At 37.3% G+C, this 18514-nt stretch overlaps 1 non-coding gene across 1 annotated transcript; it reads right to left on the minus strand.

Annotated features, from left to right (window-relative positions):
• Positions 1-14658: 14658 nt before the first annotated feature.
• Trnai-gau (transfer RNA isoleucine (anticodon GAU)) lies at positions 14659-14733 on the minus strand. Its single transcript has one exon. It is a non-coding gene; the product is annotated as a tRNA-Ile (tRNA).
• Between the last annotated feature and the right edge of the window lie 3781 nt (positions 14734-18514).

Below are 18514 nucleotides of genomic sequence, written 5' to 3' on the forward strand. Positions count from 1 at the left end.
AATGGAAAGTTTTTTCACACCCCATCATACTGTCATACGGCCACGATATCAACATCGTAGAGCTACTCACCATTATGCTTTGGGGCAAAGTCCTTCGCGGTCAGCGGGTAATCATCTTCTTGCGACAATGAAAACAGCGTCTTCGCCCTAAACTCTGGTCGCTCTTGCACTCCGGGTATGCAACTCTGCCTTCGCGAGATATGGTTTTTGTCCGTCGGCTTTGACTTTGAGATCCGCGCCGATCATGTTTCTGGTGTCTCCAATGCAATTGCTGACCACTTAAGCCGCTGACATCTTTCCCCCAGTCACAAGGTTCACTTCGAGACTCTGACATTTGGCATCTCAACCACTTTCATCCCATGCCCTCCCGAGTTGTTTTATTTCTAAGTGTCCTTTTGACTATGAGTTCAGCTCACCGTCCTGTCTTCGCCTTTTTCTTCAGGTTCTGCCACTACAAACTTCGCAAGGGGTTTTTCAGTTTCCTTACCTCAACTTTAAGCTCTAGTTAGCCGGTAACATGCAAGCCAAGCCTATGTACAGGGTACCATGCGCAATCTTCGCTCACAGTGGAAAGCTTTTCTACGTTTCTGTAATGAATTCCAATTGGTTCCTTTGCCCGCCTCTTCTTCTACAATTTCGTGTTTTCTGGTCTACTTCTCGCAGCGCACGTTATCGTATCGTTATATCCTTAACCACATGAACTCTATTCGCGTTCTTCATTTATATTACGACTTGCCCTGTGACGTGTTATCCAGTTTTTCTGTACGTTTGACGACCATGGGTTTGAAACACCTTTTACTACTTATTAAGTAGTAAATTTGTATGCAGTTAGAACTTTTTTAATCTTGTAAATCGTGTTAATTTTTATTGCTTGTAACGTAAGATATGTATTTTTATCTTTTGAATCAATAAAGACCATTATTATTATTATTATTATTATTATTATTATTATTATTATTATTATTATTATTATTATTATTATTATTTTAGGAACTCACACCGACCAGAAACATCCTGTTACTTTGATCATGATACGCCGCATTTATAGCTTGCTGGACACCTCCATCGCACTGCAGTCTGCGTTATGGTGCTTGCTTCTGGTTGCCTTCTTCTCATTTCTACGGAAATTCAATCTGACCGCACCCTCCGCCCAGGCTTTTGACCCCGAAAAACAACTGACGCGTGATTACATTAAATTTACCTTTTAGGGAGCATTTTGCTTGCACCATTACTATTTCAGATCATAATATACTTTTAACATCGTTACTTTTTTAAGTCTTCACTTTCCTTCATCGGTTTTTGGCTTTCTTTTGCTCGAGGAAAAAGAAAAAAGAAGTTAGCTTTCTTTTTGTTTGCTCATCCAGACCACTTGCATTCCGTTGAATAATATATGACGTGAATACCAAATAATGGAATTTGTCAACAATTGTGCGATGAGTATGTAAACGGTAACCGGGGCTCACAAGCTACTACAAACAAACACAATTCGTTTTTTTATTTCAATTATATTAAATAAAATCGTTAAGAAATAGAAAACAATGTTAAATATCGTTTTTGCTTGATAAAAGTTTCAAACATCAGGTACCGTTTCTGACATCAAGAGAGCGTATACCATGCCCTGAGTTAACAGCTTGTTAACAAACACCTGTTGTTCATGTGGGTGGTTTTGCTGCTTTATATCTGACTGGTTCGCTAGAAATCGTGCGTTTCTGGTAAGACAATAGAACGCCCGATCGCAACTTTTTGATCAACTGCGCACATTCAAATCTTCTCTTTCACCATTACGTTTTGTGCCCGAGGAAAACGAATATAAGTTCGCTCTGCTTTAGGTTGCCTCTTCAAGTACCACATGAACGGCGTTGAATAAGATATAACCAGTATGACGGAAATGTCAAACCGTTTGTCAACCGTAGTGTGGAGATTGGGGATCTTACAAACAACTACAAATGAATATAAAGGGGTTGTGTTAAATAACAGTTTCAAAAATCGTTTATGCTCGAAAAAACTTCAAACATTCATGTACGCTCTGATAAAAACGGATTGTGTTCAAATGTGAGCTAACATAGCTAAGCCAGGTACCTGTCCTGACTTCAAGAGAGCGTACACAGTGAGTTAATAGCTTGTTTACCGACAAAGTGTTTTTACACTTCATGATTTCACTACAGCTTGGGCGTGGCGATTACTGATATACAAGGAAATTTAGAAGCTATCCAGCTGAGTCATTTACTTATAGATAGCATTCGTGCTTCGACCATTGGACTGTGAGGAGGCTTTTCTGGTAAAGGAATCGCTTAAACTCTTACATACAAGGTAAAAAAAATCGTGTTCATGTAAACTGTACCATTAATGTGCCACAACAAAGACACAACTGAATTGGCTTAGCGTGGTTAATTAAGTTTCAAATAAGTCTTTACAGTTTGTAGCTTTTAATCCGAAGTGAAGTATGCTTGGCAGTGAGTTATGGAACTTTAATATTTCGACTTAAATAAGAGAATTATCAAAGTCCTCATTGGGATCTGAGAACTTTTTGAAATAGTATAAAGTTCGTGTAAGGAAAACAAAAATTAATTTATACTAGCTGTTATGTAGAATTGTTGAGTGAACTACTGCAAATAGGGTTGTAAAGAAGTGTTTATTTCATAAAAAACATGAAGCTGTGGTGCAATTTAATTTTCTACTTCATGTTGTCCTCGGCTTCCGAAGTATTTTCATTGGGTACCCCCAAAGGACGTTTTGTAGTAGAACACGTTTTGCTTTCTGAGGAGAGCACAGACAGTAATTTTTACCAATTTCAATGAAAATTGCATAAATTGTCCCGGCTGGTATTACAGGTCATAGTATAGATCAGCAATTTCACCACCTAATTTGATATTCATAGTCCTGCATAAACATTTCATTTGTAAAGTTCTACTGAATGCAATCACGTCCGAGGAATTTGGATTGAAATCTCCTTGAAATTATGCTATATTTTTAATATTCGGTTGTAATTTTGACAATTTTAACAAAACCAGGTCAAGGAAAGTTTCACCGTTTTAAGTGCAAATCGCTGTAAACTCGTTTTTTTCTCGCCAGAAACTACCTCCAAACTCGACGATATAAAAACTAAAGGAAATGCATTCAATAAAGAACAACACACACACACACAAATCCAGTCGCATATGATAAAATGCTTATCGACTGAGTTAGGTCAGGCCGGACCGGAAAACATTTTCCCGCCCCGTCCTCTCACTCAATCAATAATAAGAACATATTATTTCGCGACATAATGCTCGTGTGATAACCTATTGAGTTCATCCGCACCAGATACAAAGATTGCATTAAATCTGACCAATGAGTTTTACCAATGAGAGTCTTCGACACCTCAGCCTGTAAGACTGACCGTTTTAAGAATTCTTTCATTATTAGCCTTTGTTGAGGATTTATGTAAATAGTTTTTAACATATATGTACTTAATCTCATAATATCCTTGTTATTATATTTTGTACTTTTGGTAATTTCTGGCGCACGTAATTCAGTCGCATAGACTGCCAAGTGTTTAAATAAACGATTCCTCCTTGGTTTTGTAGGCAAGATTTAATATTATTAGGCCGGCAAGTTATCACTTTCAACATTGTTGGACTTGTTGTTTTGATTGTGATATTTCACCCCTTTTTCGATCCTCGTTGTCAGCCTCGAGTAGTGTTATTTTCATTTGTCTCGTAATTGTCATGATTATAGGTCTTTGTTCAGTGTTTTTACGCGAAATGGCGCCAACTCGGTTTTTAATCCTCGGGAATTCTTTTATCCACTGTTTGAAGTCTTTTTTTTTCATTGCAAATCACAATCTCGCGATATGTATTTAGTTATTCAGAAAGCGTAAAGGCAAAGCGTTATGTTTACTTACTTCTTTTTAACAGTGGCCAGAAAAATGATTGCTATAAAGAACGAGAGATTTTACTTTTCAATACAAAAGCAGTATTATAATTGAATCAGTAATGTGTACACTTTAGTCACGTTGTGTAGTCAAAGTGGAAGTGGGGTTTTTGTTAGTTGTCAGATGATCCGAGGGAGAACTGGGATTGAAAGAGGGGTTCAGTTGATATTTACCTGTTTAGTGATGTAACGTGTCACCCATCCTTTATTTATAACTGAGGTAACAATAAAACAAATCTTCTCTTCCACCATATCGTTTTTAGGTATTTACCCATTCACTTTTATTTTCAATGGAAAATATTGTAGGCTTTCTTGTGCTCGAGGAAAAAGAATAGAAGTTTTCTCTGCTTTAGTTTGCTCATCAAGAACCACTTGCACTCTGTTTAATAATATATATGACCAGTATGACATAAATGTCAAACCGTTTGTCAACCGCCATGGTATGGTGACTCTGTAAACGGGGATCTGATAGCAACTAAAAATGAATATAAAGCGGTTTCTGTAAAATTAAACAAAATCGTTAAGACGTAGAAAACAGTTTCAAAAATCGCTTTTGCTGGATAAGGGATTTACACGATCTGGTAAAGAGAGATTTCGGTGTTCAAATGTGAGCTTAGCCAGGTACTACCTGTCCTGACATCAAGAGAGCGTTTTTACACTTGGTGATTTCACTATACAGCTTGGGCGTGGCGATTACTGATATAATCTAGTAGCTATCTAGCTGAATCCTTTACTTCGATCGCACTCTTGCTTGTGACCATTGGACTGAGAGGAGGCTTTTCTGTTAAAGGAATTTTATAAACTCTGACAAGGTAAGAAGAAAAAAACCGGCCGTACAACATTTCCCCATAGATTCATGTAACGTCAATAGGAACGTACCGCATCAAAGAGGTAACAGCTTTGTACATTGATTAAACGTGGCTAATTTTATTAGTTCTAAATATCTCTCATCAGATTGCGGCCAGCTTTTGATCTGTAATGCAACATTTCGAGCAATTTAACTCTGATATTAAAATATTTTTAACGAGAATAAGAGAATTATCAAAATCACCATCGGGTCAAAAACCTTTTTCGAGGATTCTTTAAGACCATGAAGTTCGTGTGTGGAACTGATATCGGAAAAAGAAATTGTTAAGATAGTTTATGCTTCCATTATCAGCGGCTTGCACAACCAAGGCCGAGTAATAAAATTAAAATTTTCGAAAATACTAAAACAAGTTTTATGACGACAGGTTTTTAAGAAGAGTAACAATTTATTTTTTCGGTGAGCAGACACTCGGGAAACGCTTCAACAAAAAACAGAAATTTGTCACTATTTCCTGGCACTGACTATCCTCTTCCCTGAAAACCTATGCGAACATCTTTGAAGAGACATTTGTTGCAACAGCGGTTAATGGCCAATTCTTTTTTTAAGACGCGCCTGCAGGGAATCATGGTAGTTGTATTCAGCAAAACATGCGCGAGACTTGGCAACGCTGAATACAACTACCATGATCCCCTGCAGGCGTGTCTCATAAAGAAAATTGGCCATTGTAGCTTGTTTGCAACCGTGAATCGCTCAACAAAGAATTCGAAAGGCAAAATCTTAAAGGAAAAGCGATAACGCGTGTTTTTTTTTTTATAAATTGCAAGTGTTTTTGAAGAACACCCATAAATATATTTAAATGAAATGGTGTTATAGACTTTCTAGGAACAAGAAAAGAAGTTTTAAAATTTTCAGTTTTCTATTCTTGCTTTAGTTTGCTAATCTAGAGCCACATACATTCTGTTGAATAATAGATGCCTTTTAAAAATATCAAAGCGTTGAACTTGTAAACCGTAGATTAATGAGGACTTCAAAAGCTACTACCGACGGATACAACGCGGTCGACTTTTTTTACTTAAAAATACACAACATTTTCAAAAACGTTTTTGCTCGATAAAATTTTCAACGTCAATGCACGCTGTGGTAAAAATCTGATCTGAGCGCTCATAAGAGAGGTTAGCCAGATACCTGTCCTAAGATCACGAGAGCGTATAAAATCGCCCTGAGTTAATAGCTTGTCAACGAGCACCTGCTTTTACAGTTGGTTATTTCGCTACAGCTTAGGCGTGGCAATTACTGATATAATCTAGTAGCTATTCACCTGAGTACTTTACTTCGATTGTATTCGTGCTGTGACCTTTGGATTAAGAGTAGGCTTTTCTGTTTAAAGAATTTTATAAACTCTTACAAGGCAAGAAGAAAAACTCGGCCGTACAACATGCCCCCCATGGCCACACCCTTAGGTTTATGTAACATGAAAAAAAACGCACTGCAACAAAGAGGTAACACCTTTGTACATTGGTTAAACGTGGCACATTTAGTTCTAAATAGTTGCTCTTTTCAGGTTATGGCTTTTAATCCAAAATGCAACATCTTGGTTTCGTAGTGAGTAATAGAACTCTTAACGAGAACGAGAGAATTATTAAAATCCCCATCGGGGTCAAAGACCTTTGCTGAGAATTCTTTAGGACCATAAATTCCGTGTAAGAAAGGTTGGGAAGTGCTTCCAGTATCAGCGGCATGCACATAAAAGGTAATAAAAAGTTTCGACAAGTACTAAAACATGTTTTATGATAATAGTTTTTTTTTTTCCACTGAGTAACATTTTTCCTGATGAAAAGACACTTGGGAACTGCAGTGAGAAACGCTATAAATAAAGAGTTTTTCTGAAGAACACCTATAAAAATATTTTGAAATGAATAAACTGTTGAGACTTTCTTGTGTTTAAGGAAAAGAAAAAAAAGTAAGCTTAAGTTTTTTAGTTTTTCCTTCTTGCTCGATTTTAGTTTACTCATTCAGAACCACAAGCATTCCGTTGAATAATATATGAAGTAAAACATGAAGTCAACTGTGAAGAGAAGACTATGTAAAGCATTTGCAAACGAATACAGTATGGTTCTTTTTTATTAAAGAAATCGTTTGGAACGAGAAAAACAAGTCAGCAGTTATCATGTTATCCTTTAAATTTCAAAAATTTAAGGTGGCTCTAAAACCCTTCCGGAGAAATTATTTTAACGTTGCAAAAAGTTGCATATTAATTTTACATACTGATCATTATTCAATAATTATAAAAAAGCTTGTTTTGGGGTAATAAGCACTGAAAGTGCCTATGAAGTGCATTTTTTTTTTGTTCAGTTATAAAATTTACCTTTTGAAATACACGATTCCAAAGATTGAAATATGAAGTGGCAAAACTAACGATTTTACAAGCGCTTTAAGTTGTGCTTTTTTTCCTCCAAAATATCACGCGATACTTTTGACGTCACTTTGGTGCCGCAACTCGATCTCGCCATGACGAACATGAAGAAGGCCAAGAGAAAACCGCTAGGGCGATATTGCGTTGCCCCAAACCAGCAAAGTTGTGAAAAACCTTCGTTCGCGCTCGGGTAAAGGAATGTATTAGTTCCCGTTTTATCCGACTATATAAAAGGGCAAATAGGACCAGTTTGTCCGTAGACAGAACCACGATTTAAAGGCTTTCAAAGAAATCTCCGCGAAGAACATGTACGCGTCGCTCTTTTCGGCACCATTTGCATGGAGTTCGAAATAGCCGAGAGTAAATATGCGTCCCATGGCATAATCAAAGTCTCTTCGAGATACCGACTTTTTTGCATGAAGTATGAGTCAAGGGTTTATCCTGTGCATTGTTCTTCGAACTTATCATTACAGTTGCTTTGTAGTTTCGTTTAACAATTTCCTATCTTCGCGGAGGAAATGCAGCCATATAATTTTGTCAAAAATGGCTCGTCCGGCCGGGTATTTAATTTTAATTTATACACATATTCCTCATCATTACACAAATAAACAGTGCAAATTTCACCGAGATCTGACAATTCTATACTTTAAAATTGCAAGGAACTTTCGAGGCAGTCGATTACGGCAGCGAAATTAGCAAATGAAACAGCAAAATATGCGTTCGACGCTTTGTTTTTGCGACGCCATATTTGAATTGTTATAGGTAGACCGCTGTTCAATGTGTTCAAGGCCGTATCGTTACGATTGCTCCACGAAAAAGCACGAGAAAATACGGATATTTCCGACTATGCGGCGTAAACAAATCGATACACTCATGCTGCGTTTTGTCTGGGCTATGCGAGGGTCGGATATCAAGACAGCTTCTTCGTGGGCTTAAGAAGGATTAAACAAAAGCCATATATACAGTGAATGCTTTCGAATTATATTTGAAGATGAAATACGAAAGAATTTTGCTGTCTTTGACTGAAATTCCACTCGAACTGCGTAGATACGATCGCATGTTGTAAAGCCGATTCATGCAACATTGCTGTCAACGCGAGGTCACATCGACTCGGATTGCAAAGCGCTAATCATTAACATTGCAAAATGGCGCTTGTAGCAACCAAATTTGGCCTAATTTTTAACCGCTCCTAAGCTAAAAGAAGCCCCCATCTCTTGCATTTGTTTTAACTTCAATAATATCTTTGAAAAGAGCGAGTTTTTTGGTATGGTTTATTTTTGACGTTTTTAATTTTTAAACGATGTAAGTGCTAGTGATTATTTATTCGTGTTTTAGCGTTAGTTATGCAATCCATTGTTAGTGCGACGCTTTTTATAGATCGCCTTTCAGACACACGTGCGTTGAGATAAGAAAGCTGACATGTCACTTTATAACGTTTGTAAATTTGACAAGTCACGTTTTTTCTACGAGATCGCAAGTGATCACCCACAGCGGAAAGTAATCCCTTGAGAAATTAAAACAGTCCCTTGAGAGTTAACAAGAATGTGGTTCGAGATTGCCCAACTATTCTCCTTCCTTTTGCTTGTAAACAAGCAAAAAAGTCGAAAAAGGACGCGTGATTATTGCTCCCGCAGGGCTTTGGCCCAGAGGCCAAAGCCCGAGGAGGCATTATAGTGGCCCCCACGTATAAGTAGTTACAGAAGGAAAATACAGAGGAAATACACGGGGAAATACAGTGCATACAGTCAGAAGCCAGAAAAAATCTCGACTTGGTTGAAGTGAGCGCGCAAGCTAGTCTCGGGTAATGATGACGTAACAATAGGGTTTGCCTGCAAATAGTATCGGGAAATGATGACGTGCAATAGCGCTTGCCCGCAAGGTGTTCTCGGGTAATAATGACCTAACAATAGTACTTGCCCGCTATGGGTTTTGGGTAATGGTGACGTTCAAGCAGCTTCCCGGATTACGCGTCTTCACAACTCCACAACTCTCACCTCGCACATATGGTGGATCATATTTTGGCGAGATGTATACCGTATGCCTTTAAGGAGTGATTTTTTCCAAAATTTTTAAGCCGGATGAAAGATCTTAAGTTAATATCCGATATACCAAAAAGATTATTTAAAAAACTTGAAGACGCGTAATCCGGGAAGCTGCTTGACACAATTGAATTTTGATGCTTCTGCTTAAACTTGTGTCAAGCACAAGTACAAGGGTCATTTTTTTCCTGTTCGCGTGTTTGCGTTTGAGCTTGTGCTTGCGTCGCTGGTGAAAACCATGCTTAAGTGTTCTGAAGCTAATTAGAATGTGTCACCGAAGAGCCTACGTGACATCGGTAGATTCGCATGTAATTATCACACAACAATCTAACGTTAACCTTTTGTCGGTCGGGAATAAACACCCAAAGCGATACTTGATGAAAACGTTTGATCTTTTAGTCAGGGCTTTGTATTCGGTCGCTACACTTCTAGTAGAAATTTGAGGCTTTGTGCGAAGATTGAATTGCGTGAACATTCATCCACGCCCCCAGGAGGTGACCGGAAAAAAACAAACCAAGCACTGCTTGGCCCGGTCATCTGAGAACGTGTTTGCGGGCAGTTTGTGGGCGGTGTTTGTTTGCGAAGCGATAGATTTTTCTAAACGCTATTTTCTCGAATTATATTTTTTGCATGGTTAAAAAAATTGAATTGAGTTTGAAATTCAATATGTCAGCAACAAAAACATGTCGGCGATTGTTTTATTTATAAAAACTTTTGCGTTGAGAGGCTTTTTTGTACAATCAATCCATGTTTTTTTTTAGCCCTTCTTCGAAAATGCTCTGTTACTTTTTACTGTAATCGAATACGACAAAACGCCGACACGTTTTTAGCACTTTGGGAGCGGAAACCCTCGAACAAATCAAATTAGCTAATTTTAAAGCTTTCAATAGCCGATTCCGACTTTCGTCTTTAGACCTCGTAAAAAATTCAACAATTTATTTTATCACAAAATGGAGAAATATTTAGATAGCCAGTTCTATGAGCTTTAATTTGATATAGGGTTTTATGTATCTACAATTCAACCCGGACGCGCTACAGTGTTTTGAAGTGAGACACCCCTGAAGGCAGTCGAAGGCAGTCGAGTTTTTTCAGTGCTGTAACGTGGCAGTCTTTTTAGCCTGTGTACAGCCGTCCCGCTCCCCGATTTTTTTGAGGGGAGCGGGACGGCTGTACACAGGCTACAGTCTTTTTTGAGCTTTTGCAAGGTAAGGATATTTGTTTGGATTTTGTTGCTATCGAAATAGATTACAAAGCTTGCTATTGTAGAGCAAGTTGAGAATAGTAAAACTAAGCAGAAAGTCAGAAACCGTGAGCTACTGCGCAGTACGAGTGTTTTGTTTTCTTTATGTAAACTTGGTTTTTCGACTGAGTCTTTCAGTCGCTCTTGTGTGTGATTTGTGTCTTTCAATCCAGCAATCGTAACCAACTTGCACCGCAGTAGCAAGCTTTGTGATCTATTACGTGACTGCCACGTCAGTTTAGTATTTTAAAATTGAAAGCGAAATAGATATTTTACAATAAAATTGAGCTATCTTCAACTTCTCACTGCCCATCAATGCCTCACCTAACCTGAGATCATGCCCTCCCTCCCTACTTGTTATGCCTCACCCAGTGCCCAGATGCGATAGCCACTAACACTAAACCGCACGCTACAGTTTCGCGCACATCTACAACCCTCAAAAAACACAAACAAGTTTCCATTTTATACAAATCAGATAAGATCAAAAGACCGGGGGCACTTTTAGTGTCAACTACCCCTAGTGATAACAACAACATTTGAGCTTTATTTGCATGACCATAAAACATTACAGTATTGCAAAAGCATATGATAATATATAATAGTAATAATTGCAATAAAAAGTCTTTAAACAAAACTAATCAAATAATCAGTGATCAAGACATTGATAATAATTTGTCTCTCATTTCAATACAGGACGATATAAACTGCACTAATTGCAGATTAGTATAATAGTCAGTGGAGTTCATTAATTGCACAATCAAGGTTGAAATTGATAACTGCTTCGGATTTGAAATTATATGATTTATTTTACTGAAAAAGATGTCTCTAATTGATGAATATCTTGGACAATGAAATAGAAAATGGGTTCAACATTATGCCCACAAATAGTGCAATGTCTGTCACCTCTGGGGATATTGTTATATCTTCCTGTTTCAATCAGGAGTTTGTGATTACTTATTCTGAGTTTCACAAGCGTTTTTCGATTAGGATTTTTTCTAGTCAAATCTAAATAGGGTGAAGGTGTATAACTGTCTTTAAAAGTTTTATAAAATTCTAGTTTTTGCGAATTACAAAGGGAATGTTTCCAATAAGCGATATATTTCTTTTTCATTTGATATACAAGGTACGTTATCTAAGTGTCATGAAATAAATGAAGGACAAATCCAAGGGTTATACATGTAGGTTTTAGCTTGAAGTAACAGGGAATTCTAAAAAACCGAGTTCGATCAAGTTCGCTACAAATACAAATATATCGTGTATCAGATGGTCTTTCTAGGACGGATTTTTGAAAATAGTTGTAGGCAAGTAAGCGAAATTAAGATCTACGCGAAAATATCACACTGTTCAATATTTTGGTTTCCTCATTCTCGGGGTCGTTTCTAAAATACTCGGCATCTTTTTGTCTTGAAAACACTCCTTTGGTTACAAGACTGAATCTGACTGCGTGATTGACTGCGCAATTTAACGTCCGGCACCAAATTGACGTCACGGGCTAGTATTTCAGGCATAAACTCGACCCATTCCCCTGACCATTTTTTAGGGCAAAAACGGGCACAACTTTGAGAGCTTATAAAATCGTTAATTTTACCACTTCACCGTTCAAACTTTGGAATGGCCAGTGTATTTCAAAGGGTAAATATTATAACTGGACAAAAACATTTTTCGCTTCATAGGCACTTTAACGCGAAACTAAGTGAGTTTTTTTAAAGCTTTTACTGTTGCTATGGTGACAACTGAGCAATCATCGGACATATGTTATTGTAGCAGCATTTGATAAAGATTTGTAGTACTGACCCTTTAAAGTAAAAGAGCTGGAAACTGAAGGAAACCATTGTAAGCTCCCTCAAAGCCTCCACCCCCGAGGAGTCTCAAAAAGGTTATGTTAGTTTAAATACAATTTAAATTTAAATTTAAATATAATTTAAATATATATCTATATATCTATTTTTATAATATTAGTATTTTTATATTTTATATCTATTTATCTATTTATATAAGATTAGTGTTTTTATATTTTATATCTATTTATATAATATTAGTATTTTTATATTTTATATTTGTATATTTATTTTAGTGTCCCCAATTAGCTATTTAGCTAAATACCATTGACACTTAAATAAAGTTTATGTATGTATGTATGTATTGATGTTTCAGAACGAAGATACGACAACAAAGATGAATTTGACATCCCTTGGATGTCTGGCACTCCTTCTTCTTTTGATGGATTCCTTGTGTTGCTCAAATGCAGGTAATATGATAAGTATATATTCTTGTTCAAGACTTCAACGATAGTTAGGCAAATGAAGAACTAAAGATTTAACAGTATTTTAAAAGGGATAATTTGTTATCAAAGCAGGGGTTGTGTAGCCGCTGCTTTACTTTGCTCCTGACAAATTGAGACGGCCGCTCTTAAGAGATTACGGGTCAAAGCTGCGTGTTCAAATCTTATGGAAACACAAACAGACAAGAAAGTCTACATTAACCCTGGGACGTACAAGGTGGGTGGGGTGGATGCCACCCCCCCCCCCCCATAAGGTTTTTTCCAAATTTTGAAAAAAGAATTTACTCTACAATGCTGAAACTTTCGGTAGCTGTTCATTCATCCTTTGCGGAAATTTTGATATGTCAACCATGTGTCTATGGTATTTGACGTTGCCATGGCAACGTCATAAAGACAAGCCGGTCTTGCCAAAAATCATCATTTTTAACATTTTTCTTGATTTTTTCCAGTTTTTTTTTTAAACAGAAGTGCAAGATTTGTTTATTTTTACATTCTATAGGCATTCTGGCTTGATTTTGCATCAATTGCTGTTATTTTTTGACTTTCTATGAAAATGTTGAAATCCAAGATGGCGGATCTAATGACGTCATGTGACGTCATACGACGTCACAGCCAATTAAAAATATGTCATCTTGTAGAGAAAGCAAAGGGCTTCCTCCTCAGTGCAAAATAATTTCGCTACGCCTTAATATATCAAAAACTCCGGGGAGGGGTTCCATTCACCCCCCCCCCCCCCTTGTACGATGGTGGGGGTGTGAGTTTGCTTGTACGTCCCAGGGTTAAAAGTAAAAAGAAATTTTCGCGTTTAATATCATAATTTGGAAATTCTACTATTTTTTTTGTAAAAATGTGGAATCCATGGGTAACAATTATATAAATTGTCGTTTGACTTTACCCTCAGAATTAAAGAAATCATGTTTCGTCTTCAATTCGATAAATTTAAGTGCCTTTGAAGTAAAAAAAACTGCTTCAAAATAAAGAAGAGTAGCGTTTTTCTTTTTAAGTTATGTTCTTTCGTTTTTAAGATATTTTAGCTTTTGTATAATGCAAATGAGGAAAGTGATGACGTCATTATTCTCCCCCCCAAAGAAAAAGCAAGCTTGTCAAAAGAAATCTAGATCACTTTAGACACAAGATGGTACCCGCTGTGCTGTTTCCATGATAACTGTTTTGCCGAAAGATTTATTTTTATAAGTAAGTATGGCATTCCCAGTTTTTTGCTTAAAAAGTAATTTGGGCTTCATATGTGTTCAAAGCAGATCTGGACCCACTGTTGCACATTCAAGGGTAACATATGGAGATATAAGGTTTATGACAGAAAAAGACTGGAGGCACGAGGGTTGCCATGGTTTACCATAATATGAGCCATCTTGGATGTTTGAGGGAGCTCACTACTTATTCTGCGTTTCAAGAATATCAATCTTATATTTTCATAGTTATCCTCGATTTTCTGATTAATCTCTTTATGGAACAATTTCTGCCGTAATCACATTCCCTATTTGCAAAATTTTTAATATCTCTTAAACAAAAGAGAACTTTTCAAAACGGAGAACGCCATTCTTATTCGTTTTGAGAAACATTTCAGATAAGCAGCAATTATTTTGGTAAATAATAAAGGTGGTAAATTTTAAGCTCGTTAATAAATAATGAAGATGAAGTATTCAACATGACACGAGCATGGGACAAAGAAAAATTCTGAGTCCCCGACGGGAATCGAACCCATGGCCTCCCAGATACCGGTTGGGCGCTCTAACCAACTGAGCTACGAGAGACTCGTTGTGAGCTGGGCCATTTTACTAGGTTGATAAGTGACACGCGTCCTGCATACTGCTAGGATCAGCAATGTCGAATTCATCAAGTTTGTAGTAAATAATAAAGATGGTAAATTTTAAGCTCGGTAATAAATAATGAAGATGAAGTACTAGTATTCAACATGACACGAGCATGGGACAAAGAAAACTTCTGAGTCCCCGACGGGAATCGAACCCATGGCCTCCCAGATATCGGTTGGGCGCTCTAACCAACTGAGCTACGAGAGACTCGTTGTGAGCTGGGCCATTTTACTAGGTTGATAAGTGACACGCGTCCTGCATACTGCTAGGATCAGCAATGTCGAATTCATCAAGTTTGTAGTAAATAATAAAGATGGTAAATTTTAAGCTCGGTAATAAATAATGAAGATAAAGTACTAGTATTCAACATGACACGAGCATGGGACAAAGAAAACTTCTGAGTCTCCGACGGGAATCGAACCCATGGCCTCTCAGATACCGGTTGGGCGCTCTAACCAACTGAGCTACGAGAGACTCGTTGTGAGCTGGGCCATTTTACTAGGTTGATAAGTGACACGCGTCCTGCATACTGCTAGGATCAGCAATGTCGAATTCATCAAGTTTGTAGTAAATAATAAAGATGGTAAATTTTAAGCTCGGTAATAAATTTTGAAGATGAAGTACTAGTATTCAACATGACACGAGCATGGGACAAAGAAAAATTCTGAGTCCCCGACGGGAATCGAACCCGTGGCTCCCAGATACCGGTTGGGCGCTCTAACCAACTGAGCTACGAGAGACTCGTTGTGAGCTGGGCCATTTTACTAGGTTGATAAGTGACGCGCGTCCTGCATACTGCTAGGATCAGCAATGTCGAATTCATCAAGTTTGTAGTAAATAATAAAGATGATTTTTTAATTGACAGGCACTTAAAAGAAAAGTAAGCTATATCTTTCTCTACTGTCGTTGCTACATTTACTGGAGAGAACTCCAGAATGATTCAGTGCCTGTTCCTGACTTCCTAAATAATGTATATTTTCTTTAATATTTTGAAGAACAAGAGGAAGATCCAGATCTTATTTTTAGCGGTGATGCTGTCTTTTTCACCATTCACGAAGCAACAAACACATCAACATCTTGGTTGGCCTGCAAGCAAAATGACTGCAATTTCTCGGAAGGCGAGGAAGCAGAGAACACTTTCAACCACGCAAGAAAAGTGTTCCAAGTCTACGCCAAGGGAAGGCTGACTACAAATGACCCTATTCGCTACGGAGACGAGGTGGCCCTGTTTTACAGGGTGAATGACGAAGGTGATGGCTTGTGGTTGGGTTGTGCACCCGGAAGGAAGCGCTGTGGACTGGGAACCTGCCCGGGACTACCACATTTAAACCACTGGATGTGGCACGGTAAACATGCGTGCAACGTAAACAAGTTTGTTGTCACTGGAAATGCAGGTCTCCAGAATGTTACCTTGTCGGGACAGCCCGTAAGAATCGAACACCAGATAAAATTGATTAGGAAAATAGATTCTCCTTCGTTTATAGACGGAAATAGATGTACGGACGAAGGTTCATCCATGCTGATTGACACACCCTTTCTTCAAAATTTTGGAAACTGGGTGATCAACAAAGGTACGTAAAATTCAATAACAAACAACAATTCTTATAGGTCCATATTTTCACAACGACTGTTTTGTATTACGTGCGCTGTGTTGCAAAATGTATATGAGGTGAGTTACTTGTTCCGGAATTTCTTGAGTTTTCTTCGTTATATCTATGGGTATGACGTTATAAGATCTCACGCTTAATTTTTTAAAATTTACAGATATGACTTCCAAGTGTGGAAATAAGCATTATGATGTCCGTTATAAAGTATGCGACAAATGTGGTTCGGAGCCTTATGTTCGCCCTAAATACGAAACATGGAAATGTTGTGCTGAAGAGAAGCCCTATAATGTGGAAACATCTCTATGCTGCGAAGGAAGTGTCAGCGTTTTGAAAAATACCCACAGAAGTGCCAAGGAAGCCAGATGTTGCAGTAAAGCGGCTTTTTTTCCTGACAGGCAGGTTTGCTGTCAAGGTAATTTCATATATGTCGTTCTGCTTTTTTATTTCATCGTCATTTCATCGTGATAAAGAATAAATAGCGCAGTTGCCTGAATAAATGAACATGACTGGAAAAAATGCTCGTTACGTTTGTGAGTTGAGAATCTCTCTTCCTTTTTTCAAACATCAAATGAATGAATGACTGAATGAATGGATATATGAGTGACTAAATGAATAAATGAACGAACGAACGAATGAGTGAATGAATGAATGAATAAATGAATGCATCAATCAATCAATCAATCAATCAATCAATCATTAAATCAATCAATCAATCGATCAATCAACAAAAATTGAATATATATGAAATCTTGGGCGCATTACATATACTGTTTACGCTATGATTTTTAATCTTTTCTTATTCCCTTTATTAGGAGAGGTTCACGACCTTCCTGGACAGGACACCGATGCTGACGATACTACAGTGCAGTGTTGTGGAAGTGAACCTTACTTGACAACACATGGAATCTGTTGTAATGATGCTATTACGCCATTCTATTCACCAGAGCTAGACCTTAAAGACGCTTTGGAGTGTTGTGACAATCAAGCCTGCAATTGGAGGACAGAATTTTGCTACACTTGCGGTAAAAAGAAACATGTTTTGCCACTCAGTCAGAAACAATCATGGAGTTGCTGTAACGACAAGGAAATATACAAAAATGACGAATCCAGGTGTTGTGAGTATGGAGTGGAAAAAGAAAGACAATGTAAGTTTGATATATGTTTAATAATAAGTTATAAAATTGCGATGTCTTCTTATACATTTTAGTCCATAATCTTTTTACTCTTTTATTGATCTTTATCTTTTATTAGTATATACCTTACAAGAATAGTGCTTTTTGGAGGTGATCAAAGTACTATTCACCTCCATGCAGCTAAAGAAAAAAACTGCCTTCGCGTGTCGCTTTGTTTTCCGAAAGTGATGTTTTGGTCCGCTAGTTATTCAACTTGTGTGGTATATACTAAAACGATTACTCACCTCAGTGTCGGTGAATGTGGTGGATCCACCAGCTATTCACCTTCTCTTTGGTGAATAATTGTTAATTATATACATATTGTAACGTTTTTATACAGATATGTAGTTTAAAGATTGTAAAGAACTTATAAAGTGCAAATGGATAGTGATAGAAATTATTATTATTATTATTATTATTATTATTATTATTATTATTATTATTATTATTATTACTATAATTATCTTTTTTATTATGAAGATTTGAGTGAAATGAAATGACGCCATAAATCAACTTTGAAAAAAGATAAAAGGGTAGTTATAAAATTAAGCGTATCCCTTTACTATTGCTTATATTTTTCCCCATCTTGAAGCCTTCTTTTAAGTTTTACAGTCCGCAGACTTTGAATTTTAGGATATTTTATGACATAAATCGATTTTAAAGAAATTCAAAATGGTGGATCCAAGATGGCGGCCATTTCAATCTGAAAACGTTATAATGACGTCATTGTTATTGCTTATTAGACATGTTCCTGTTAAGAGTTTGTGCCATTTAACTGTAATGGAAATATTAATAAAATACTATTTAAGTCATCGAAATCCTACATCTGACGTCATAATAACGTTATATTACGTCATTATGACACCAAAACATATACAGTAGCCAAAATAACTGTCTGCATCGTTCTGTAGCTTGTTTGGTGACCATACTGGATGAACGATTTTTAAGTTACAAAGGGGGTCTTCTGAAGCCCCTCCCCGCCCACGCGCCCACCCCCGGTCCCAGAAGGTACATAAAAGCCCATTATGAATAGTTGGCGAATTTGAAATAAAGATTGCCACTGACAACTAACACTATTTCTTTTTTTCTAAGGCAAGTGCCTGTTCCAGAACAAAACCTACATTTCTGGTCAGCGTTTTACTGTCAAATGTCGTTCATGCATTTGTGACGATGGAAACGCGGTTTGTGAAACGATTCAGTCCTGTCCAAG

The sequence above is a fragment of the Oculina patagonica genome, chromosome 2 (assembly GCF_052425735.1).
Source record: "Oculina patagonica isolate OP01 chromosome 2, crgOcupat, whole genome shotgun sequence".
Classification (NCBI taxonomy): domain Eukaryota; kingdom Metazoa; phylum Cnidaria; class Anthozoa; order Scleractinia; family Oculinidae; genus Oculina; species Oculina patagonica.